This window comes from Sus scrofa, chromosome 2, assembly GCF_054392235.1.
Source record: "Sus scrofa isolate SSC_HxYL_T2T_F1_AM1 chromosome 2, Sscrofa_HxYL_maternal_Yorkshire_Landrace_v2.0, whole genome shotgun sequence".
In the NCBI taxonomy this organism is placed as follows: domain Eukaryota; kingdom Metazoa; phylum Chordata; class Mammalia; order Artiodactyla; family Suidae; genus Sus; species Sus scrofa.
In genome coordinates this window covers 47,794,687-47,818,785 of record NC_139384.1, presented here as the reverse complement: position 1 = coordinate 47,818,785, position 24,099 = coordinate 47,794,687, and the positions used below count along the sequence as shown (strand labels likewise).

Sequence of the window (24,099 nt, the reverse complement as noted above, 5' to 3'; positions counted from 1 at the left end):
GCTAACATGCTAAAAGGATCATTCTGAAAGAATGGACACCCTTGGTTAAAGCTATAGGAAATGTTGCAAAGGATGAAATGTGACATTTGAGGTATAACTATAAACTTCTCCGCCCCCCCTTTTTTCTTTTTAGGCATATGGAAGTTCCCAGGCCTAGTTCCCAGAGGTCGAATTGGAGCTGTAGCCACTGGCCTACACCACAGCCATAGTAATGTGGGATCCAAGCTGTGTCTGCAACCTGTACCACAGCTCATAGCAATGCCGGATCCCCAACCCCCCCCCAGCAAAGCCAGGGATTGAACCCACATCCTCATGGATTCTAGTCAGATTTGTTTCCGCTGTGCCATGAAGGGAACTCCTCAGTCCCATCTTAAGAACCTAGGAGAACGCTGACCTATGCCATGTTCTCAGTGGCTCACTCAGCAGCTGTTTTGCCTCCTTCATGTGGAGCTGGCCCATCTGCCTGTCCAGGCACAAAAAGCACTTAGGAGCCCAGCCTGAAGGCCCCATCCCTGATAGGCACCCAGAAACTTCCCCTCTCTTTCCACCTCTCCTCCCTACCCCAGGCTCATTTCTGCTCACTCTGGCTCTGGAAGCCCATGGAACAGTTTTAATGCAGCAGTCCTCAATTCTGGCCACACACTGGAATCATCCAGAGAGTACTGAAAAACTTCTGATGTCCAGGCCCAAACACAGCGAATTAAATTAGAATCTCTGGGACTGGGGCTCAAGCATGAAATTTTCCTCCCAAAATTTCACTGAGAAAAAGTTCAAACATACAAGAAAGTTGAAAAAAATTTATAGGACACCTATATATCCACCACCTAGATCTTAATATTAGCATTTTATTATACATGACTATCCATCTTTTAACATTTTATTACCACATGCTTATCCATCTCTTAACATTCTTCTAACTATTAATCCATCTTATTTTAAAAATATTTTAATGTAAATTAATTAGCAGGGCATATGAAAAGGGAGGATGGAGGGTTATTGCCTAATGGCAACAGAGTTTCTGTTTGGGATGATGAAAAAGGTTAAGAAATAGTGGTGATGGTTGCATAACATTGTAAGTGTAATTCATGCCACTGAATTGTATGAATTATACACTTAAAAATGGCTATAATGGTAAGTGTTATCATACACAGATATATGTATGCATATATATGTATTTTCTAAACCATAAAAAAATTTTTTTGGCCACTCCCATAGCATGCAGAAGTTCCCAGGCCAGGGACTGAACTTGAACCACAGCGGTGACAACGCCGAGTCCTTAATTGCTAGGCTACCAGGGAACTCCCCATAAAAATTTTTAAGTAAACAGCAACTGATGTATTTCTGGATAGTGTATATATGTGTTTGGGTTTTATTATCCTTTATAAAAGAGCTCATATATTACAGATATTGCCAAGTAGAAATATTTTTTGTTGTTGTTTTTTCCTTTTTTGGCCACCCTGCAGCACATCGAGTTCCCCAGCCAGAGATCAGATATGAGCCACAGTTGCAGCTATGGCAATGCCGGCTCCTTAACTCACCGTGCAGGGCTATGTAGCGAATTTGCGTCCCAGAGACGTTGTGCCCCAGTGGGAACTCAAGAAAGATTTTTCTAAAGAATGAATCATATTCGTTACCTACAAGAAAACCCTTAAGTGGTTCCTTCTTCAGAAATGCCTACTCTCTTTTCTTTGCCTACAGAAATTCTACCTTTCTTTAGGAATCAGTATAACTTACTCCTGAGGAGTCTCTCCCTTGCTATTGCAGCCACCATTAATCTCCTCTTTCTTTTGAATTTGCTTAATATTGTTGCCATGCTTCCTAGCCCCCAATTAAATACTATTTCTTTTCATCACCCTTTTCATTTCAAGTGGAGAGAGCGCATGCTTATTCTGATTTCAGACCCATCCTCACCCTCCCCATGCTCTGCTCTCATAGGTTCTTGATAAGTCAAAGCAATAAGCACTGTCAAAAACTGGAAGCAGAGGAAGCAAGAAACAGAGGTAGTTCTTGCTCTTTCTCTCCCTGTTTCCTGTGGAATCTGGCAGGTCCCACTGGATGGCCCCTCCCTTCCTGGCCCCAGCTCTCCCTTGGGCAGTTCCCTCCATGGTTCTAGTTTCCTCTGCCTGACAACCAGAGCCCAAAGGCTTTTGGGCTCTGGTAACACCATCTTCTCCTGGTGTCACCCATGCAACAAGGGGAGTGGACTCCGGATTTTGCTAAATATCTGGGCTGCCTCACCATTCCTTGTTTGGTTTCTTTATTCTTTCTTCCATTCATCTGTGTGACTAGTCCTCTGTTTAAAAAAAAAAAAAAAATCCCTTCCTCTGAAAGACTTGTTTATTTTCCTGGCTAGATCCCAACTGATACAATGTATAGTGAAAAGAGCAGGGGCTTGGAAGCTGGAGGGATCTAAGCTTGAATGCGGTTGTTTATTGTATAAACTTGGACAAGCCATTTAACCTTATTCTGTAAAGTCGGAGTTAGAACCCCTACCTCATTGTGTTGCTGGGAGGCATGCCTGTACCACAGTTAGGATTCAAACAATGGCAACTGCTATTGTTGATTTATAAACTCCTTGACATCATGGCCGTATAATTATTCTCTTTCTGTCTAGTGCTTTATATAAAGGTATTTGCCACAGTATTGCCTTTTAAATCTCATTTCATCAGTAGCTTATTGAGCACCTGCTATGTACTAGGAATTGTGCTAGGTACTAGTTTTAGAAAACACAATGAAAATAAAGCCCTTGCTTTCAATGTGCTTACAGCCTAATGGGAGCAAGAGAGGTGAGGACAACTAAGTCTACAGAAAAGCAATCTGATGAACATGCCAAATGGAGGTATGAGTGACACTGATGGGTATGTGACTAAAGGAGGGAGGGGCTAACTCTGTCTAGGGATATCAGGCACAGTTTCAGAGGAGTGAGAACTCGCTTGGCTCTGAAGGAAGAGAAGATGTCTAAGAAGCAAAGAACGCAGGGAAGGGATACTCAGGCTGAGGGAACAGAATGAGCTAAGTGGTAGAGCTCTGATCAAGCTTCTGCACTCAGAGTGCAATTTGTATATTCAGTGCCTCTAACAGGAATATGTGGAGAGACACCTAGAGGGAGACCTCCAAATCCTTGCCAGCTACTGGACATGGACTTGATTCTACAAGTAAAAATATCAACAGAAAGTTTTGAGGTGATGAGTGATTTGATCCAACTGTAACTTAAAAAATAGTACAAGAGTTTGGAGACCTTTTAGCAAGTTCCTTCCATAGTCCTGCCATGGTATAGTTTACAACACTTGGGGATTGGTTGATATAGGAGATGGGCAAGAAAGTGGTTAAAACTGGCTCTGAGACAGCATTTTTCAATCTCTGCAAAGAATAATGTCTCATGAATAACAACAACAATAGTCACAGTTAATTTTTTCCTATGTACTTGGAAAAATATGTATATATCCATTCTTTACACTTGCCTATACTTACAATACAAGGTTCTACATGATCTAACCTGTATGGCTTCTTGGACCTCATCTTAACTCTTCCCCTTGCTCAGTATGCTTCAGCTCTATCAGTCCCGTTTTTCCTGCTTGGATAGGCCAACTTTGGTCCTGATTGAGGACTTTCATAGTTGCTGTTGCTTCTCTGTATAAGAATTTCACTCCAGACTTTTGCTTATCCTTACACAATATGGCACCTGTTTTGTTGGTTTTGTTTGTTTGTTTTTGTTTTTTGGCTACCCTTCCATTTACTTATTCTTCTTTCTGCATTCTAATCCCCTGACTCTTCCTTGACTATACCAAGCATGTTCCTGCCCCAGGACCTTTGCACCTTCTGGCTAGAATTATCTTCCCCAGATTTCTGCATTGCTTATATCCTCATCTCTTCCAGGTCTTCCTTTGTTTATGTATGACCTTTTCAGGGAGGGATCCCAAAAACCATGTTTAAATTTTAAAGCTAAAATTGGGAGTTCCCATCATGGCTCAGCAGTTGATGAACCTGACTAGTATCCATGAGGATGCAGGTTTGATCCCTGGCCTTGCTCAGTGGGTTAAGGATACAGCATTGCTGTGAGCTGTGGTGTAGGTCACAGATGCGGCTCGGACCTGGTGTTACTGTAGTTGTGGGGTAGGCCACTGGCTACAGCTCTGATTGGATCCCTAGCCTGGGCACCTCCATATGCCACTGGTGTGGCCATAAAAAGACGAAAAAAAAATTTTTTTTTATTTTTTTTATTTTCCCACTGTACAGCAAGGGGGTCAGGTTATCCTTACATGTATACATTACAATTACAGTTTTTCCCCCACCCTTTCTTCTGTTGCAACATGAGTATCTAGACATAGTTCTCAATGCTATTCAGCGGGATCTCCTTGTAAATCTATTCTAGGTTGTGTCTGATAAGCCCAAGCTCCCGATCCCTCCCACTCCCTCCCCCTCCCATCAGGCAGTCACAAGTCTCTTCTCCAAGTCCATGATTTTCTTTTCTGAGGAGATGTTCATTTGTGCTGGATATTAGATTCCAGTTATAAGTGATATCATATGGTATTTGTCTTTGTCTTTCTGGCTCATTTCACTCAGTATGAGATTCTCTAGTTCCATCCATGTTGCTGCAAATGGCATTATGTCATCCTTTTTTATGGCTGAGTAGTATTCCATTGTGTATATATACCACCTCTTCCGAATCCAATCATCTGTCGATGGACAGTTGGGTTGTTTCCATGTCCTGGCTATTGTGAATAGTGCTGCAATGAACATGCGGGTGCAAGTGTCTCTTTTACGTAGAGCTTTGTCCGGATAGATGCCCAAGAGTGGGATTGCAGGGTCATATGGAAGTTCTATGTATAGATTTCTAAGGTATCTCCAAACTGTTCTCCATAGTGGCTGTACCGGTTTACATTCCCACCAGCAGTGCAGGAGGGTTCCCTTTTCTCCACAGCCCCTCCAGCACTGAAAAAAAATTTTTAAAGCTAAAATTAAATATACTTTCTTTTCTTGCTACTTTATCCCATAGCATTTATTACTATTTAGCACACTATCTGAATGAAAAGATCTGTGCTAAAGGCTACACATGGTTAGTCTTACCTCCTTCTCACAACAACCCACATTAAATAGCACCATTAGCGCCACCACCGCCCCTTTCTCAAATGCCAAACAGAGGTTTAAAGAGGTTATACTGCTAGAAAGAGCTAGAGAGTGGTAGAAGGCAGAATTGAACACAGGCAGTTTTGATTCCAGAACTCATTCTGAGTCCATTTATTTAATTGCAAGCCTCTCCATCTGCAATCTATAAGAAAGGGAAAACGTATGCAACATTGCCCAAACTACTTGACTACAGAATTCTTTGTGTGTGTGTGTGTGTGTGTGTGTGTGTGTGTCATAATCCTGGAGTTTTATGGAATATTTTGGATACTCCATAAAATAGTTTTATGTATATGTTTTGGAAATGTTGCCATAAAGTTTCTAGCCCATTTCACTGGGAACTTGATAGAAATAACTTTCTTTCTTTCTTTCTTTCTTTCTTTCTTTCTTTCTTTCTTTCTTTCTTTCTTTCTTTCTTTCTTTCTCTTTCTTTCTTTCTGTCCATAACTCCGTTGTAATCCCATGTGGCCTAATAAACCTAAGGTACATGGTGGGATGAAGGAATCAAAGTCTTCTCAATGGGAAAGCAAAGACAGCCCAGGGTTACTGTCAAAAAAAACAACCCCCCCTCAACCCCACCCCTAAAAAAAAAATTCCCAGTAAGAGAAAAGCACAAAGATGGCCTTTCTTTCAGGAAAAGGTTCAGTATGTTGGCCTGAGTAAGGAAGGCAGCAGAATGTTAAGTTTGGTCTATAACACAGAGGAGCGATCCTCAGTGGAGGATGAAGAGACATTGGTATTGTTTACTCAACATCTGTTCTTTCTTCCTCTTTTTAACAGAACCCCCATGTTTCCCCTTGTAATTCACCCTCTTACATGCAGCCTTTACTTCCTTAAGCCAATCACTCTCCTCTCCCGTGAATGGTGTAGAAATGAATAGGTCACCTTGTGCAATGCTGGTCAGTGAGACATAAAGCCAAGTCCACTTGGGGGCTTCTGGGAAAGATTTGCTTGTTCATGGAAAAGAGACACATAGGAAGAGGCTGGGTGTGCATGTGATGCCTGGGTCTGGACAAAGTTGACATTAGCAATGAGAATGGTAGAGGAGAAAAAACGGAATATTCTTTCTTTAGTTCTCTTATGTGCTGCTTAAAAAAAAAAGAAAACAAAAAAAACCCAGCTATCTTGGGGGGGCTATTAAAGGGGTTAAATTTTATTTATTTAATTAATTTACTTATTCATTTATTTATTTATTTTGTCTTTTTAGGGCTGCACCCACCACATATGGAAGTTCCCAGGCTAGGGGTCGAATTGGAACTACAGCTACCAGCCTATGCCACAGCCACAACGACGCCAGATCTGAGCAGCTCATGGCCACACTGGATCCCTAACCCACTGAGTGAGGTCAGGGATTGAACCTGCAACCTCATGTTTCCTAGTCGGATTTGTTTCTGTTGCACCACAACAGGCACTCCAAAAGGGGTTAAATTTTAGATTAGGACATAAGTCACTCATTCCCAGTGAATAACACTATGCCATGCATTATTCCCTTTCAGAGTTTCAGCTTGACTCCCTATTTCAGGTGACTGTCAGTTGACTGATTCAGGAACGAGGCACTGGGCTTCAGTTACATATGTGATTTGCACAGCCTGTTGCAACAGAGGAGGACTGGTGCCAGGTCTAGGGTGCTGCCTAAATTGGTAAAAGTGGGACCTCGTTGGAAAAGATATGAAGGGAGTAGCTGTCAGATTAATGGTGTAAGGCTGGAGTAAGCTCTCCAAACAACTGTAGCCAAGGATTTCAGGGATACTTCCTGTTTCTAAACTAGGTTCTCATCTCTGGATGCCCCCAGCTCCACGGCTGTCCCAGGGTCTTGTGAAATTACCCCTTGAAACCTGCAACGTCTGCTGTCCCTCCACCTCAAAACATGAGACTAGCTGCCTGTGTTCTTGCCTAAGAGTCTCCAGACAGGGCCTGAAGAAGACGCATATCCTGTCAGACTTATTGCCTGAGTTTCTTGTTACTCTGGGGGAATGGAGACTCAATAAAAATAGAAAGGGGAGGGGTGTCTTCTTGGCCAGATACAATTACCTACATGGTCCCTTCAGGCCAATCTGACAGCCATGGCTTCAGGGTCTGATTTAAAAGGATTTTTAGATTGTTTTAAGGAGCAGAAGTGAGTACTTACATCCCTATTCCATGAACTTGTTCAATTAATTTGTCCAAGACCTCACATTAGTAAGTAAGGGTGAGAGGATTAAAATCCAAGTTTTCTATCTCCCAGCACCTGTGCACAGAACATGATGCTAAATGAGACCAGTCAAAGTTTGGGCCGGATAACTACACATGTGAGGATATCCTGTGAAGGGCTTGCAGTCAGAAAAAGATAATGAAACTGATCCCCACCCCCACTTTTCACCATTTTTCACCTTTCACTTCTACACAAATTTTAGTGAAGCCTCTTGTGGCCAGTATAGAGCACTGGTTGCTCACTGTAAATGCAAGGTTTCAGGCATAACACCAGCATCACACAGTTAGGTAAGTGGGTCCTACTTTGGTCTTGGGGAGACCACCTGTGTCGGCACACCTGTCATTTGGATATGTCCTACCAGAAGCTGAGGATCCAGCAGGATGGAGGAACCCACAAACCACTAAACATTTGTGGGACAGGGTATCTCACAAATGTGAGGATGGAGATGGTTCCCAGCAATGGGCACTTAGACAGAACTGTCTTAGGCAATGAGAAGCCTGGGCTATCACCAACCTGTTTGGGAGTAGGAAGGAAAGTTGTCCTACTCATCATCATTTCTGGGACATTTGTTTGAGAGAAAAGAATAGACCTTGTCTCAAACTTTCACCCTTGACTTGGTACCTTCATTGGGCAGAGAGTTCTATGCCAAGCTTTCCAGCTTCCTTCAAGGGCGTGAAAGAATGATAGTTATAGAAACTTATTTATGCATATGATTTTACATTTTATAATTATATTTATATACTGTAACTATAATTATATTAATATAATGATTTTATATTTTATTTTTTATAGATATAATTACTATTATGTTATAAGTTTATAATCTCAAGAATGCTTGCAGTGTGCCTCTTTTGGGGAACTGGGAATGGGCTATCATGCTTATGCTTGGAGTAGTCATATTTAAGCAGGTATTAAAAACGACTGTTGGTGGAGTTCCCTCTGTGGCGCAGTGGAAATGAACCCAACTAGTATCCATGAGGATGCGGGTTTGATCCCTGGCCTTAATCAGTGGGTCAAGGATCTGGTGTTGCTGTGAGCTGTGGTGTAGGTTGCAAATGCAGCTCAGATCTAGCGATGCCATGGCTGTGGTGTAGGCCAGCAGCTGCAGCTCCGATTTGACCCCTAGCCTGGGAATTTCCATATGCCACAGGTGCGGCCCTAAAAAAAATTAAAAAGCAATAAATAAATAAATAAATAAATAAATAAGACTGTTGGTGATGCAATGCATAAAGTTTAAAAAAACAAACTTGAATATGCAAGACAAGAAGCTGTCGCTCTTGGTCTAAAGTGCAGACAAAGAGAAAGACAGAAGGCAGCTTGCGTTGAGTGCTAGTTTCATGCACACTGAAAACAGAGACAAAGATCATGAGTGTTTCTCATGGATTCAGTGTGGGCTCAGCTGAAGAGCGCTAACCTGGAGTAATCTCAAATTTCACTCGAGTTTTGTTCAGGAAGGTGAAGTGACTCACACGGAAGGTTGGTCCACTGATTCCCCTTGCTGTGGGAGGAAACATAACTGACCAGATGGAGGTAAATGTACCCGCAGGACAGGCAGTTCAATGTGGTGCCTCCAAAGTACCCATGAAACCACCCACACGAAGAATAGCCAGCTTTGAACATCAGCCAGAGAGAGCTTTAAATATTTGCCACAACTAGAGAAAACCAATACCAAAGCCCCTTCCTGTCCCTTAGTTCTTATTCACCTCCTTGTTTTGACCTTGGAGGATGGGGAGGCAGGCTGATGGCAAGAGGGAAAGGAGCAGAAGCATCAAGTAGGGAAATAGAGATGAAGCTGACTAAACTCTCTCATTGCCAGCGCTTTGTCAATGGTTCTAACACCGTAGCAGACATTCCACATATAGTTTAAACACCAAATATACATCTGAGCGAATTTCCTAAAGTAATGTCTTACTTCAAATTCCAGCTCTCTCAGCTTTACTGGGAAGGAAAGTAGAAGAAATGTATTTTAATGTTGGGAAGGACTTGCTAAGGGTAATTTTTCAGGGTACTTGTAGGAACTCACGCATGAGATGGGGAGCTAACTTACTCAAGAGAAAGTTAACCATCTTTCTTCTCCCCCTTATAGAGCAATCAAGCCGCAACCTCTATCCCTATTAGTAGAGCTGTGTTTTTACACTTGGATTCCTGGAATATTTCTTTTTCTTTCCTTTTCTTTCCTTTCCTTTTCTTTTCTTTTCTTTTCTTGGTCTTTTCATCTTTTTAGGGCCCCACCCATGGCATGTGGAGGTTCCCAGGCTAGGGGTCGAATTAGAACTGTAGCTGCTGGCCTACACCACACCCACAGCATCAAGGGATCTGAGCCTCGTCTGCAACCTACACCACAGCTCACAGCAATGCCGGATCCTTAACCCACTGGGCGAGGCCAGGGATTGAACCTGCAACCTCATCGTTACTAGTCAGGTTCGTTAACCACTGAGCCATGGCAGGAACTCTGGATTCCTGGAATATTTCTTGATACTGATTTTCAATTCATAATTTTATGGATGTACTTCTGTCGCTACATCTCTGCATTTTGAACAAATGCTTAAAATTTGTTTCTTAGATTTGTAATTTAACAGTTGACAAGCCTAAGTTCAATAAGAATTTAACTGAGGTCAAATATTTGCTGCTTTTAGCGTGCTTAATAATTTCCATCTTTGTCTTTCTTGAGTAGTCATAAGTATTGGCATTTTATTTTTCTTCTTTCTATTCATTTTTATGAAATAGATTTAAATAAAATATTCAAATCATTGCATAAATCAGCAGTGTAGAACAATCCAGACAAAACAGAACCAATGACTGACAATGACTTCCTGGAAAGTGTGGAATAGATTTGTAAGTATGATGAATTTTGCTTGGATTTTAAGATGTGTACTTTGTCATTTTAATTCTCCTTCCTTGACAATTATGTTCAGGTTATTTGAAATATCTAGATTCAAGCCTTTCCATGTTCAAAGATGAAAATATTGGGAGCAAAACAGTTTTAGTCCATGCCTTGTCATGTGCTAGAGGTCACATGTGAGAACAAGAAGATTAGAAGTTAGTGTTTTCCTTTAAATAACCTCTACGGAAATATTTGTCAGGTCTTTCAGTGAGAGACCACAAATGAGAAAATTTAAAGTTTAAAAAAATCCAAGATAAATAAACGTAAGACTATAGGACCAAATATACTAATGTAAGGGTATTCACTAGTAGTTGAATGTTTTGAAAATTGAATTTTTCTAATTTGTGTGTATCAAAATCTTTCATCATGAAAATAGAACTGTAATAAGAAATGACAAAATGAGAAAGCATAGAAGCTAAGAACTCAGCTTTAGCTTGAATTCTTATTCTGCCACTTGTTAGCTGTAGGATATTGAAAAGGTCGCTTAGCTCACTGTATCTCAGTTTCCTCCTAGGTAAAAAGGGAAAAATAGTACCACCTCCCCACCAGAGTTCAGAACCAGTTATGAGACAGAAAAGGAAAAGTTAGATGGTGATGAAAATATCACCTGCTAAACTGCTGAAGGCTAGAATTGAAAGATGTGGTTTAGATATGACAACAATGGCCTTCCTAGTATGAACTCCAGTCACAGATCAGATAATGTTGAACCTGCTGATCTCCTCATGCAGGGGTCTGCCCTTGTAAACACGCGGCATGGAGGAACAGGATAGAATGCATGCTCTCTGTGGATCCCAGATTAAAATGAAGTAGCGAGAGGCTGAGATAAGCATTTAAAAATTCTTCTCCCTGAAGTTCCCATCGTGGCTCAGCAGTAATGAACCGGAGTAGTATCCATGAGGATGCAGGTTCCATCCCTGGCTCTCTCAGTGGGTTAAGGATCCCGCATTGCTGTGAGCTGTGGCAGACACAGCTCAGATCAGGTGTTGCTGTGTCTGTGGTATAGGCTGGCAGCTGTTTTTCCTATTTGACCCCTAGCCTTATGCCGAGGGTGTGACCCTAAAAATACCAAAAAAAAAAAAAACCCACAAAAAACAAAAACAAAAACAAAACAAAAAATTCTTCTCCCTACCTCTTCAAGAAGAAAGTCTCGCCTCTTTCCCTGGGGAGGAGAAAGAGGAGCTGGCAGAGAGTGGACAAAGGGTATTACATTGGTGAAGCTCCTTCCAGAAGAAGGACGGGGAGGAAAGTTGTACCCTTAACACTTCCCAGACTTTTGTTCTCTTAATCCTTTGGGCTTGACAGTTTAGGCTATATTCAGCCAGGCTCTGGATATCCCCTTGTGGGGAAAAGATCAACAGATTATCAGTATGGTCCTGTTTTCAGTTTCATAAATGTGTTCCCCTAGGGAAGCGAATCGTGTTCCTCCCTGGGTCTTCCTGGTATACCCCAGGTCCGCAGTGTTGCTCCCCACCGAAATGCTCTGAGATAGGGCAGATGAGTACATTAAATAAACTAACTTAGAGGCAACATTTTACCCCAGGATGACAATCAATTCCCTACTTTTTTTTTCCCAGTCCAAATTATGTCTAGCCAAGTTGTTCAAGTTCATATTGTTTGGGTCCACTGAGAAGCAGATGCTGAGAAGGGATCAGACCTGTAAGAGATTTATCAGAAGAGGGAACCGGAAGGAATTCCCATACTGGTTCAGGGGTTAGCAAACCCAACTAGTATCCATGAGGACACAGGCTTGATCCCTGCCTCACTCAGTGGGTTAAGGATCCAGCGTTGCCGTGGGCTGTGGTGTAGGTTGCAGACGCCGTTGGGATCCTTCCTTGCTGTGGCATAGGCGGCAGCTACCACCCGGATTAGACCCCTAGCCTGGGAACCTCCACATGCTGTGGGTGTGGCCCTAAAAAGACAAAAGAATAAGAGGGAACAGGAGAAGAGGAGAGCCTTGAAATCATGGTGCATGTCTTACACCTGTGCAAGAAAGAAGAGCGGAAGACACAGTAGGGGGAAACAGACTAGTGCTGCTCCTGGAAAGGTTACATCTGAGTCATGGGGACTCTCTGAACCAAAGTCACTTGTTGGAGGAATTCTGTGTCTCACTGGGATGGGCCTGTTTTAATACCCCACCATCCTCAGTCATTGGCTAGGAGCAGCTGGTGGGAAGAGGGAAGGGTGGCCTCAGTGTGAACACAGTGGTGGGTCCAAGACTGTCAGGCCATTAAGATCTCTGCAGCTGGAAGATTTGAGCAGTGCATTTTCATGGCTACCACAGGTATATAATTCATCAGTGGTTCCACAATGATATCAAGTGACAGCATAAAGATACTCTAATAATAATATCCTAACAATGAGATACTTCACATTCCATGGAGAAATTATAGTAAAAAAAAAAATTAGAGATGTTCCCTGGTGGCCTAGCAATTAAAGAATCTGGTGTTGTCATGGCTATGGCTCAGGTTACTGCTATGGTATGGATTTGATCCCTGACCCGGAATGTCCATATGCCTTGGATGTAGCCAAAAAAAATTAAACCCCCACCATGCAAATTAAGTTCAAATAAGTTGCAGTCCAAAAGGATTAAAACCCTAAATCAAATTTTCTTGACTTTATGAGTTAAAGTTTAAAAAAAAATTAAAATCCAAAATTAATTTTCTCCACTTTCTTATCCTCTAAATCTTAGTCAAGATGATGTTGGGTTCCTTCAGTGCCACAGCACCTGGAATGGATGTGATTCTTTCAAGAATCAAGAATTAGAATTTGTCTTCATGATCCTCACTTTATAAAAAAAGTCCAAAGAATTCCTAGAACATACAAGACTGTAAAAGTTCATCTCATTAACTATACAATGTACAAATCAAGCTGGAGTTCCCGTTGTGGCGCAGTGGTTAACGAATCCGACTAGGAACCATGAGGTTGCGGTTTCAATCCCTGCCCTTGCTCAGTGGGTTTATGATCCGGCATTGCCATGAGCTGTGGTGTAGGTCGCAGACGTGGCTCGGATCCAGCGTTGCTGTGGCTGTGGCGTAGGCTGGTGGCTAAAGCTCCGATTCGACCCCTAGCCTGGGAACCTCCATATGCCGTGGGAGCGGCTCAAGAAATGGCAAAAAGACAAAAACAAAACAAAACCAAAAAAAAATCAAGCTAATTCCCAGATCATAAAGGAGTTATCACAGGAAAATTATGTTTCCAGATCACATCATTTGGTGAGGCTAAAGACCATATCAAAGGTACCCAAATTCAGGGGAGTAGATAGAGATAATCTGGGTTTTCATCTCACAAAAAGATTCATTCATTCACATTACAAATAATTATTGAATATCTGCTATGTTCCAGGAGGTATTCTAGCAGTGAAAGAAATAGACAAAAGTCCTTGCCCTCATGGAGCAAAATTGCATTCTGTTGAGGAAGACATGATTTAAATGGGATAAACAATTATGTTAGCATGTTAGTTTTATGATAAGGAGGAAAAAAATAAATAAAAGAGATTATGACATGTTAGGCAGGGACAAGAATATTAGCTAGAATAGTCAGGGAAGGCAATTTAGATTAAAAACCTAGAAGATGTTAAAGAGCAAGCCATGAGGTTATCTAGGGAGAGATCATTTTAGGGCATAGGAAACACAAAGGTGGGAGGCAGGAGTGTTCCTGGAGTGTTTAACAATCAAGGAGGCCTGTGTGGCTGAAGCAAGGTGGAAAGTGATAAGGGATGAGATCAGAGGGACACATGGTGACTGGTTATGTGGAGCTTTGTTAGCCTTCATTTTGATGAGCTGGGAAGCCAGTGGTGGGTTCAGAGCAGAGTACTGACTTGAACTAACATGATTACCTGGATACTGTGTTGAGAAGAGACTCTAAAGGACCAACTACTGAAGCAGGAGTATCGTTTAGAGAACTATTGCAATAACTTAGGGAGGAGATGATTGTGGCTTGGACTAAGGTGATGGCAGTGAGAGGAGTGACATACAGTTAGGTTTCTATATATAGTTTGATGGCAGTCACTTCCAAGTTCTTGGTGTTGAGAAAATGTGAGCTTAATCTCAGTTGGGAGAAAGCACCCATCAAGAAGTTAATCTCTCATTTCTGATGTGGGAGGAAGGGCCAGCTCTTCATACTATCTCCTTTCTCAGAAAGTGGCATTTGTGATACTTCTGGCTTCTAAAAACACTTTTAAGGAATTCCCTGGTGGTCTAGAGGTTAGGATCTGGTGCTTTCACTGCTGTGACCAGAGTTCAGTCCTTGGTCTGGGAACTGAGATCCCACCTCAAGCTGCTGCATGCCATGGCAAAAACAAACAAAAACAAAATAACATTTAAAAATTTTCACATGACGGCAGTCCCAGTCAATAGGCTTTACTCGAAGTATTGATCCTTCCTGTCTAAGATATTCAGAACTTCTTACTTTCCACCCTTTTCCCATTGATCCCCATGGTTCAGGTATCCCATGCTGAAAAGATTGGGGCTCTGTCTAGTTACATAGCCTCTGTGATGTCTCATGAATAGTACTTCAATCATGATCCTCAGGGCTTGTTGCCTTTACCTCTTGCCATGACTAAGACTCTTGCCTCCTCTGGATAACTTCCTCCTGCTTCCTACAGTTGTTTCAACAGGATAATCACCCTTAGCAGAGACCTGAACTAAAGCTGCTTTTGGAAGCTGTACCTCAAGGGCCTCGTGAGTTTCTATCACCAATATAGGTACTACTCAAGACCTTGTTTTTCATTTTGAATGTCACAAACCTTGAGTAGTGTTTTCTTCTTCTGCAGCAAGAGATTAGGCCTCTAGAGTTAGATTTCCTTCCTCTGTCCTACTGCTATTTTTCAGAAAGATTCATCTGAATTTATAGCAGTTCATCCTGATTTGATTGCTCCCCTTCTTTCTCTACCTATGGTAGAGATTTGAGCATCTTCTTTCTTCTGCTTTCTTATACACACTCTTAATTTTGTCTCTCTCTTGTTTTCTGCCTCAGACATGCATTTTTCTTACATGTGCCTCTAAATTTTGCTTTGTGGGGTCTCCCATAGTGAGACATATGAAATCTCAATGTTTGCCAAAAGCAAAGAAACTCTTACCTTCGCTAGTGGCATAATATTGCCAGGAGAGGAGTTCCCATTTGGGCTCGGTGGTTAATGAACCCGACTAGTAACCATGAGGTTGTAGGTTCGATCCCTGGCCTCGTTCAGTGAGTTAAGGGTCTGGCGTTGCCATAAGCGCTGGTGTAGGTTGCAGACATGGCTCGGATCCTGAGTTGCAGTGGCTGTGGCATACATAGCCTGGCAGCTGCAGCTCCGATTCAACCCTGAGTCTGGGAACCTCCATATGCTGTGGGTGCAGCCCTAAAAAAGACAAAAAAAAAAATTTTTCCAGGAGAAAGTCTTCTAGTTGATCAATATGAAATGCAGGACCAGGACTTGACTTGTCATTGTCTTTTCCCAGTCTTGCAGGGGCAGGACCTGTACCACACTGCTGCTGACCTCATCTAGATCAGACCAGAACACATGCTTTTTGCAGGCTGGAATGTAAGAAAGAGAGTGGGGAAGAGGAAAGGAACATCAGTTATATTTGATCTTTTTTTTTTTTTTTTGTCTTTTTGCTGTTGTTGTTGTTGTTGTTATTGTTGCTATTTCTTGGGCCGCTCCCGCGGCATATGGAGGTTCCCAGGCTAGGGGTTGAATCGGAGCTGTAGCCACCGGCCTACGCCAGAGCCACAGCAACGCGGGATCCGAGCCGCATCTGCAACCTACACCACAGCTCACGGCAACGCCGGATCGTTAACCCACTGAGCAAGGGCAGGGACCGAACCCGCAACCTCATGGTTCCTAGTCGGATTCGTTAACCACTGCGCCACGACGGGAACTCCATATTTGATCTTTTTATGTGCCCTGATCTCATCCCAAACTCATGAAAGTTGCTTCTCCTCTCCTGGGTAGTAAGTGTATTTAGGAAGGAAGATTATTCTAATGGATGTTCTTTCATATGCAAGGCAATATCAGCAGTAAGGAGTAAGTGTTCCCCTATAAAAGTGTGTAAAATACTTAGCACGGTGCCTGGAAAAGGTTAGTTCTCAATAAATGTTGACTAATATAAGTAGAAAAATAATTGAAATATCGAGATGAAAATTATTTTCCAGTTTACTATTAATAGGAAGAGTTAAAGGGGAAAAGTAAAATGATTGAAGTAGAGCAACCAAGCAAATCCTATAACATTGGATTTTTTCAGAGTTTTTTAATTTTAAAGAGTAAACCTCTATGCCTTAAATTGTCCTGTTAATGCTCATCTATGCTACAACCTGCTTCAGACATGGAAACAGCCTGCAGACAAATGAACATGATTAGGTCAAGTGTGAAGTTTTTTTCCCTTGGACCTCAGGACCACAGAATTGGATTAATCCTAATCTTTGGTTATGACACACTGTCTTTGTTGGTTCCTCCCTCCCTCCCTGCCTTTCTCCCTCTTTGCCCTACCTTCTTCCTAATTTGCTCCCTCTCCTAAGGAATCTTATAGCATCAGTACCTTATTCTGAGTGGAACAGAACTTTGGGATTCTCCTGCCCCACCCTCTTTCCCTTTCCAGGCAACTGTCTTTAGTTGTTGGGCTGAATTTGAAATTTTAATAAACACTGAAAGTGACAGACTTGCCACATCTGGAAGAAAAACTGCTGTTTCTTTTGGTTTCTCCCAGAATTCTAAGTGCATCTCAAAAGCTCAAAGGAAGGGAGTGGTTTTGGCTCAAACTTTGCCCTGTTTGCCAGCCTCAGGGAGTCTGGGTTGAGTTAGAGGGAATGTAACAAAACCTGACAATGGACAAGTCTAATGTGCTTTGGAGTTTTATTATGAAACATCTGTGTAGTTCTGCTTTTCACCCAGTTGTGTCATAAGAAAACAACCAAAACATTCGTTTCAGTTTTTGCTAACCAGCTTTCAGAAAAACACAAATACATATTCAGTATTTAAATATTCTGTATTATAACTAGAAAATTATCATAAGATGTTGAAGATGTATTATGTACTGATTCACAAGTCAATTTTAAACTATCCCCTTACATTCCTTTATCAAAAATATGATCATATGTTTATATTTATATATAATGTGTACTATGTACAATAACAGAGATCCATATGAAAGCATACACATTAAAAACACAAACAAAATATTGGGACTTTTCATTATTTTTATTATATAAACAATTTATGTTCATTAAAGAAAAATTGGATAATAGAAAAAACTAGAAAGAAGGAAAGATTATGTATGGAACAATTTATCAGTTTATTCTACTGGCAACTGATATTGTGCTAGGTGCTGAGAAAAATACATAGATGTCTAGGATATGGGCTGTAAACTATAGGAGAGAGACATTATTAAATACATGTATTTTGAATATTCAGTGAAAGATGAAGTTTGTCAGGCATCTTCAGTATTCCTATATCTTCCAGTTAACCTTTAACTCAGTCATTTAGAGGTAGGTTCTGTTTACCCAGAAATCAGATGATCTGTATCCAGGCTGTATCATGATTTAACTTGAGGTCCAGCTCTCTTTAGCCTGAATGTATCTGCACTTCATTCTTTAGAGAGGCAGCAGTTGGAAAAAAACCTTCCCACTTGTCACATGGACTGGGAGGGCTGGGTGGATGTGTGATAAAAGGTGCAGGGTTGATAGTGCCCATTGAAGACAAAGAAACTACATTGAGACGAAGGTAGGAAAGGGATATGTCATGTAGTATACTGATGACATTCCAAATTTCACAAGGAAGACAACTGCCAAAACAAAGTTTTTTCTACGTTTTTTTGTTGTTGTTGTTGTTCTTGTTTTTTTGGTTTTTAGGGCTGTGCTTGCGGCATATGGAGGTTCCTAGGCTAGGGGTCGAATCAGAGCTGCAGCTGCTGGCCTATACCACAGCCACAGCAACGCTAGATCTGAGCCACGTCTGCAACCTACACCATAGTTCACGGCAACACTGGATCCTTAACCCACTGAGTGAGGCCAGGGATCAAACCCACAACTTCATGGTTCCTAGTTGGATTGTTTCCCCTGTGCCATGACAGGATCTCCTTTCCAAGGTTATTTTGAATAAAATTTTGAAAAGGACTTTAACAAAACAGAGCCTAGTCAATAACCGAACAATTTTTTTTTTTTTTTTTTTGCTTTTTAGGGCCACAGTGGTGGCATATGGAGTTTCCCAGGCTAGGGGTCAAATCAGAGCTACAGCTGCCAGCCTATACCACAGCCACAGCAATGCCAGATTTGAGCCATGTCTGTGACCCCCACCATACCTCACAACAACACTAGATCCTTAACCCACTGAGCAAGGCCAGGGATCAAACCTGAAACCTTATAATTCCTAGTCGGATTTGTTTCCACTGTGCTATTATGGGAACTCCAATAACTGAACAATTTTTAATCAGTATATTTAGTCACAGAGTGATCATGTGTAAAATTGACTCAAAAATTAATTGGTTTTTCTTGTACCACAGTGTATGCTGTTAATGGGAGACTTCCATTGGTTTCAGATAATTAAAACCATATTTCTAAGATTTACAAAATAATTATGCTGGAAATTATACAAAGGAGTAAAGTTGCAGTTTTTGTGCCCTGGCACAATGAGTTAAGAATCTAACTGCAGTGTCTTGGGTCACTATGGAGGTTTGTGTTCAGTCCCTGGACCAGCGCAGTGGATTAAAGGATCCAGCATTGCCACAGCTGTAGCTCAGATTCAGTGCCTGGCCTGGGAACTTCCATATGCCTCGGGCATGGCCATAAAAATTAAAAAAAAAAAGTTGTGAGACCCCATACCTATGATCACTTAACATAGCAAGGAATTTGAAGAGAAGCATTTCAGTTCTTCTTAGGTAAGGTGGTTGAGGCAGCTGAACATGAAGGAGAAACTGGGAGTTATGCAATTCCTGATTTCTTCCACTGGTGAAGCAAAACCAGACACTTTCTAATTCTCCCTCGATTATGATTTTTACATATACATACACATAAACTTCTAAAAAAATCAACATTAATATAATCTATTGCTTTCATTTATCCATCTCTCTACCATCCATTTATACTTCAGATATTTTTTAGGTACATGTTATGAGGGAATGCTCTTTTCTAGACATTGTGCAACTAAAGGCTTCAGTTGAAAAACAATTGCACGTCGTGAGATATGAGTTCATATAATAAAATGAAGCTGCTATGAGAAACTTGGAGTTTCTCTACCAAATAAATGAGCTTCAATTTAAGGAGAAAATAGTACTCAGTTTTCAAAACCGGGGGTTGTTTGTTTGTTTGTTTTTCAAAGAACACTCCTAAACTACTATGCAATTTTGAGTTATGAGTTTCTATTGCTAACAAACAAATGAAAAATCTTTCCCCTGGCAAAGAACATCAGCAGTAGGTTATTTGACCCTCATTGTGGTTTATTTCATTACATGATGAGTCACATTTTCTCCTTTGTTAGTTACAGAGGTTGAGAGAAATCTGGGGACTATATTTTACATAGACTACAAAAAATAAATTGTTCTCCAAACTGTATATCTAGCTCCCAAGTCTTCCTCCGGAGTTCTTTTTTGTATGTTTGTTTTTTGGCCTCACCCATGACATATGGAAGTTCCTGGGCCAGGTATTGAATCTGAGCCACAGCTGTGGCAATCCTGGGCTGGGGATGGACCTGTACCTCAGCAGAAACCTGAACCACTGCAGAGACAATAATGGCCATCTTTTATCCATTGCCAGCTGGACATTTCCCCACTAGTGCTCCATGGGCGGACAAACTCCTTATGTATAAAGCTTAAACCCTGTGTAGTCCTCACAAATCTAGTCTTCTTGAAATCTCTCATAATTAATAGTACCAACATCTACCTAATTTCTCAAACTAAAAATTGGATGCTCATTTAGAACCTGTCTTGCTTGCATTCTCGTTATTAGGTCATCACATTTTGTTAATTTTATCTTCAGAATAGATTCTTTGCCTCCTCATCACTGCCACCATGGTAGTGCCACTCACCCTTATGTTGCCTGGACCATTTCAAAGGCCTCCAAAATAATCTTCCTGCTTCTGGCTTCTCAATACTCTAGTCCATCCTCTGTATTGACATTAAAGTTATCTTTCTTCTAACTTAAATATGTTCTGGAGGCCTAGTGGTTAGAACTCAGTGCTTTCACTGCCGCAGCCCTGGTTCAATCCCTGGTCTGGGATTTGAAATCCCTCATCAAGCCACTCACTGTATGCCATAACCAGATAAATACATACATACATACATACACTCATGTCATTCTCTCTCTCTCTGAACGTCTTCGAGTAGATCCTTACTAACCATGGGATTAAGTCCAATAATTTTATTTTATTTTATTTTATTTTATTATTTATTTTTTGTAGGGCCGCACCCAGAGCATATGGAGGTTCCCAGGCTAAGGGTCAAATCAGAGCTGCAGCTCCTGGCCTACACTACAGCCACAGCAACACTCGATCTGAGCCACGTCTGTGGCCTACAGCACAGCTCACAGCAATGCCAGATCCTTAACCCACTGAGCAAGGCCAGGGGTTGAACCTGCAACCTCACGGTTACTAGTTGGATTCGCTCACAGCAATGCCAGATCCTTAACCCACTGAGCAAGGCCAGGGGTTGAACCTGCAACCTCACGGTTACTAGTTGGATTCGCTCACAGCAATGCCAGATCCTTAACCCACTGACCAAGGCCAGGGGTTGAACCTGCAACCTCACAGTTACTAGTTGGATTCGTTTCTGCTGTGCCATGACAGGAACTCTTTTTTCTTTTTTTCTTTCCTTTTTTTTTTTTTGTCTTTTTGTCCTTTTAGGGCCATACTGGCAGCATATGGAGGTTCCTAGGCTAGGGGTCTTATTGGAGCTGTACCTGCCGGCCTACGCCTCAGCCACAACAAGAGCAATGCAGGATCTGAGCCACGTCTGTGACCTATACCATGGCTCACGGCAACACCAGATCCTTAACCCACTGATTGAGGCCAGGGATTGAACCTGAAACCTCATGGTTCCTAGTCAGATTCGTTTCCGCTATGCCACAACAGGAGCTCTGAGTCTGATGATTTTAGCATGGCCTTTAAGAATCTTTATAATCTGGCCCTACATATTCTTTTCTGGTCCATCTCTCTACAAGTATTATATGCTTCTGCCAAATGGGACTGCCTGGCTGTCTATGCTATGCATGCTCTTTTTTTATATCTAGGAGCTACTGAATATGCTATCTCTTTGTATAGAATCTGTATTGGGTAAACCCCTACTTATATTTCAGGATGTAGCTCAAATACCACCTCCTCTCAAAGCCATCTTTGAGGTCCTCTGGAAGAGTTATTAACCTCCACTGTCTGTGCTGGGCTATTCTTTGTCCTTTTTGACCCCCTATCTACCATTCCTCATCTCTCTTGTTCCTTGGGAGGCTGACCTCTTCAGACACAATTGATCAGGTTTTCTCTGACTTTCTGGTCAATTTGAACAATGGCAGGCCCTGGAAGAAGCTCAGAGGGCAGAAGAGAGTAAGACTGTAGTAATACTCTCCTAACTCCCTTCTCCCAGGCCTTGGATGGGCAAGGGCTGCATTAATCTAGTGAAAGAGTTCCTGGTGGGTAACGCTTCCTTACAGCTAGAGCCTTCTTCCTGGATTTTGGTGATAGTGCCTTGCCTTTGCCTTCTAGCCCTAGGAATGGGAGTAATTTCTCAATGTTAATGCTTAAATTATCCCCAACTCTGCTTACAGCTTTCTAAATAAATTATTAATCTCTCTTTAATCATTCTTTTTGGGTATGCCATCTGTTTCCTGTCCTGACTGCTATACTTCTTTAGTAGCATTTAGATATCTCCTTGACTGTACTTAACACATTATATTCCAGTTATTTTTGCCAATCTGTTCATTTCCTCCATTAAACTCCTTAGGGCTGGTCTGAATCCAGGGAAAGAATCCTTGTAACTAGATAGAGAAGAGCTTTCCTCTCCTAGAAGGGATTTGCAAAGACCAGGGTAGGAACTGCAGGCACCAGAGCAAGGAGGGGTCTCTGGAATATGCAGAAAACCTGGAGGACTTGGCAGTAATCTTTGCAAATGAGGTAAGTAGCTGCCCACCTGCCTTGCTCAGAGGGGTTAACCTGGCTGAAAAAAGAGAGTGTATACTTAAAAGGAAAATCAGAAAGGAAGGACTGAAAAATATGATCCAACCAGTTAATTTTGTCAATTTCAATCTCACCTGGGCTAACATTTGAGATGCTTGGTCTGGCCTTTTTTTTTTTTTTTTTTTTTTTTTTTTAAGAAACTATCTTCCATCAACTATTTCCATTTTAAGAGTTTGTGGAAGAACAGCCTAAGACCACTCAGTGGTTGTTCCTGCCCATTCTGTGGCCTGAGCAGTGGGAGCTGCAGACCAGTTTTCAGCAGTGGACTGAGCACTCAGTTTTCAGTGAGGAACTGCTGAGTGGACACGGAGGGCGCCTGCATGCCTTTGGACCAGCCTGCGACCTCAGGTTGAGTAGCAGTGAACTCAGGAGCAATCCATTCATCCTGAAATTCCTCCTTGGTCACAGCCTTCCTGGCTGCCACCTGCTCTTCCTTTTTTTATATATATGATTTTTATTTTTTTCCATTATAGTTTATTTACAGTGTTCTGTCAATTTATACTGTACAGCAAAATGACCCAGTCATACATATATATATACATATATTCTTTTTCTCACATATCCTCCATCATGTTCCATCACAAGTGACTAGATATAATTCCCTATGCTATACAGCTGGATGCTCTTCCTTTTTAATCACTTCACGAACTCTGTAGAAGTAGAGGTCAGAAATGACCTCCCATGGGTGTTCATAGGAGATGGTGTCATGCATGGGCAGAACCTCCCGGGCAAGCATCACAGCATCAGACCCACTGAGTGAGCTCCCTTGTTGCACAGGATGGCGATGTCCACATAACGCAGAGGAAACTCTGTGTTACACAGAGCAGTGGTAGGTGAGTGAACCTAAGAGGCCTCTGTGAGAGGCTGGTGGTCAGCCCTGGGATCATTAACCACCAGAAGTCTTGGCTCCTAGAAGCCTGCTTGGATCTGGTTAGGGAACCTTGCAGGAGTGAAACAGCCAGCAATAGAAGTGGCTCCAGTGGCAGGAGCAAACTTTAGCACAGCTCACTGGCCAGCATTCCAGGAGGATATGTCATTGACATCAGCTGAGTTTTTAATGGCAGCAATGGCAGGAGCTGCCAACAGAAGCTTCTTCCGGGTTCTCTTCAGATTTATGATGTAGATGCCCTCACTTTTCCTTTTGTAGATGTACTGTTCTCCATTTGGAAGTCCAGGTTGGTTCCACCTAAGTGGGTTCCTGCTACAAAAAAAATTTTTTTTTCTTTTTTAGGGCCGCACCCACAGCATATGGAGGTTCCTAGGCTAGGGGTCGAATCAGAGCTGTAGCTGCTGGCCTACGCCACAGCCACAGCAGTGCAGGATCCGAGCCACATCTGTGACCTACACCACAGCTCACAGCAGCACCAGATCCTTAACCCATTGAGCGAGGCCAGGGATCAAACCTGCATCCTCATGGATACTAGTCAGATTCATTAACTGCTGGGCCAGGATGGGAACTCCAGGTTCCTGCTACAAGGAATTTGAGGACATCCTCCTCCTTTATATAAAGGACATCAAGGGTTCCAGACATTGTGAAAGTTTCCCTTTAAGTTACAGTGGGAATCCAGAACTCTGCCACATGGACTGTGTAGCATGGAAGGCTAGCCTGGCATTTGGAATCCACTAATAAAGGCTTTCAGATTTCATCTAATAAAGGGACCAAGAACTATTAACAAAATGGCAATAACTCTAAAAATCATTTAAGATTTCTTAAACATCCATAACTGTTAGAGGTAAGAGTTGGAAGATACCAATAAATAGAACTTC

General features: G+C 41.9%; 2 protein-coding genes and 1 pseudogene across 19 annotated transcripts in view; 2 read left to right on the top strand and 1 right to left on the bottom strand.

The window, feature by feature from the left end:
• The window catches only part of INSC (INSC spindle orientation adaptor protein), an 864,422-nt gene that overhangs the window by 43,393 nt on the left and 796,930 nt on the right, over positions 1-24,099 (top strand). The window lies entirely within an intron of this gene.
• PDE3B (phosphodiesterase 3B) overlaps positions 1-24,099 on the top strand; it is a 324,331-nt gene that overhangs the window by 76,384 nt on the left and 223,848 nt on the right. The window lies entirely within an intron of this gene.
• LOC106507278 (small ribosomal subunit protein uS2-like) lies at positions 22,388-23,982 on the bottom strand (annotated as a pseudogene).